The 2,827-nt window shown below is 54.3% G+C and overlaps 1 protein-coding gene across 2 annotated transcripts in view; it reads right to left on the minus strand.

Moving 5' to 3' along the window:
- The window catches only part of NFATC2 (nuclear factor of activated T cells 2), a 155,895-nt gene that overhangs the window by 137,443 nt on the left and 15,625 nt on the right, over positions 1–2,827 (minus strand). The window lies entirely within an intron of this gene.

Raw genomic sequence — 2,827 nt, forward strand, 5'->3', positions numbered from 1 at the left:
ACCTGTTGCGGCCCGCGGCGGGGGAGGCGGGGACAGGGCGGCCGGGCCGGCGGGGGCGGGGCCGCCACCGGGGACTCGGGGGAGGGCGCGAGGGGGGGAGGGGCTGGCCGGCCGGCGCCCGGGAGGAAGGAGACCGCCCCCCCCTTCCCCCGGCTGCGGCCGCACCGCACCGCCCGGGCACCGCGCTTAGCCACCGGCCGGGCCGAGCTGGGGGCCTCCTCCTTCCCCCCTCCCCGCGGGCGAGGCTGCGCGCTCTGCGGGACCCACGACCCAACGCCAAAGCCTCTGCCACCTGTAGTGTTGCCCAGCTGCTCCCAATCTTTTCCCTCCTTTCTCCTCGAAGCGGGGGAGGGGGGAACCAATCCCTTCTATGGCAGACTGAGTCTCCAGGTGCCTCTGGGTGCCCACAGCTGTGGCATGATATTGACCTACAGTCACTTGTGTACCCCTGACCGCAGGTTCCCAGGACCTGAGAAAGAACGCGAGGTACTCTGAGAGCACAAGCCTCACTCTTACATCTATACCTCGTTGGCCACCCACCGTGTGCCTGGTGCCAGGGACCCAGCGTGACCCAGACACTAACGACCTGGGACGTTCAAGGTGGGGGTAGGGGCGGGCATGAAGGCGATAAACGAAAGGACAAAGATCATCTTGAACAGTGTCCGGAGGGAATCGCCAGGGCTCTGGGGTAAGGGCTGGCTGTTGGAGAGGCCTTATTCTCTTGGGTGGTCGCGTAGGGCCTCTCTGGGAGGGGACATTTGGATGAACCTAACTGATCTGGGGAAAGAGTGTTCGGGCAGCAGGAACCAAAGGAATGAATCCTAAAGCAAGAAGGGGCTGGCTGTGTTGCCAAGGAAAAGAGGGCAGTGCATTCAGAGAGGTGGGCAGGTAACAAGTCACCTGGACACTTGTTATAAAGACAGATCCCAGGCCTCTCCGTGGAGCTTCCGATTCTGATTCCGTAAGTCTGGAGCAGAGGCTCAGGAGTGTGTGTTTTTCTATGTTTATTTATTTTTGAGAGAGACAGAGCGCAAGCAGGGGAGGGGCAGAGAGAGAGGGAGAGACACAGAATCTGAAGCAGGCTCCAGGCTCCCAACTATCATATCAGCACAGAGCCCAACGCAGGGCTCGAACTCACGAACCATGAGATCATGCCCGGAGCTGAAGTCAGATGCTTAACCGACTGAGCCACCCAGGCGCCCCAGGAATGTGTATTTTTAAATAAGCACCCAATGTGAATGTCGTGAACAGGTACATTTGGGGAACGCTACATAGGAATCCAGTCCCACCCCCACCCCACCCCCACCCCCATAAAACAGTTCCCGGGGTCTCGGACCAAGTTAGCTGATGTCAGAAAATAGACTCATGGGAGCAGAAAGGGAGAGTAGAACAGTGGTCTTCGACCCGTACAGCATGTTAGAATTACCCGGAACACTTGTTAAATGTGCCTAGGCTTCACTCCGGGCCCACGGAACCAGAACATCCAAAGTTTTTTGTTTGTTTGTCCGTTTGTTTTTCCCCAATGACCTCAGACGAATCTAAAGTGCATGCAGTGTTGAAAATCTCTGCATCAGAAGATTAGATGGGGGAGGTTCAAAGATTCCCAGAGAGCCACAACTTGACCTCACATGGGGAATGACTCAAATCCTTCCCCCTGTGCCAGAAAGAACTGAGAATGTGCATCCTTCACATTCTCACCGCTCTGCTCCATGAAGGCATTTGTGCAAAGCTAGCGATTGTCATTCATTCCACAACGATTCACTGAGCACCTGCCAGGTACCTGAGCTGCTACAGATCTCAGGGATGCAGCCATCAACAGGACGGCATCTCTACCCTCATCATGCGTGTATCCTGGAAGCAAAGAGACACAGCGATGAATAGGGGGTTCCAAATGGCACGGAGACCAGTGGTTCTTAACCCAAGCTGTGCATTAGAATCACCTGGAGAGCTGTTTAAAAATGCAATGGCTGGGCCCCACCGGAGACCAGTTATAATCAGAATGCTAGAACACAGGGCCTGGGCATCAGGGTTTTGTAAAAGCTCCCCCCAGATGCTTCCAGCGTGTGGTCAGGGATGAGTAGCACTGGTTTAGACTCTCATTTCAGGGACCCACGCTGGGCTCAGGACTTGCCAACTTCCAGGGTTCCAGAAACCAGAGTTTCTGGTTGTCAGAGCAGAAAATGATCCTGTTCACTGGTTCCTAACCGTAAGGACAGCCACACTGGATGTATCCCAACACACATCTTAGGGCATCTGATAAATGTAGATGGAGGAGGGGAGAGTGATGACCCAGACTGGGACACTTAGAGCCAAGTATCTAGAAGGAGGTGGGTGCTCTGGGGTCCTTAGGACAGGACCCTGAAGTGTGGTCAGGGATAAACAGAGGAACCAGCCTACCCTTAAATAGAAAAAAAATAAGGGCTGCTGTCACCCTCACGTGTCCTTTCTCATTCCCCATCCTCTAATCAGGTAGACATCTGTTGATTTTTCCTACTTGGAATCGTTCCCTGCTTCTGATAACAGCATCCCAGGGTGTTCCTTTGGGAAACTACTCTTGACACAATTTTGGCAAAACTTGTCCCATCCTCCTCTGGCAAAAAAAAAGTGGATGAATGACCCAGGCTTGACCAGAGAATTTTATCTCCTCTAGCCTATGAGACCTACTGAGGCAGGGGGCATGACTGCTTCATTCATACACGGCTTTATGTCCAGTGGATGTGTGGATGGATAGATGGACGAATGCAAGAGTGGGTGTTTGGATGGATGGATGCATGGATCCATGGATGGATGCATGGATGGGTGGATGGATGCATGGATGGGTAGATGG

The sequence above is a fragment of the Herpailurus yagouaroundi genome, unplaced genomic scaffold (assembly GCF_014898765.1).
Source record: "Herpailurus yagouaroundi ecotype Mexico unplaced genomic scaffold, PumYag 246, whole genome shotgun sequence".
In the NCBI taxonomy this organism is placed as follows: Eukaryota; Metazoa; Chordata; class Mammalia; order Carnivora; family Felidae; genus Herpailurus; species Herpailurus yagouaroundi.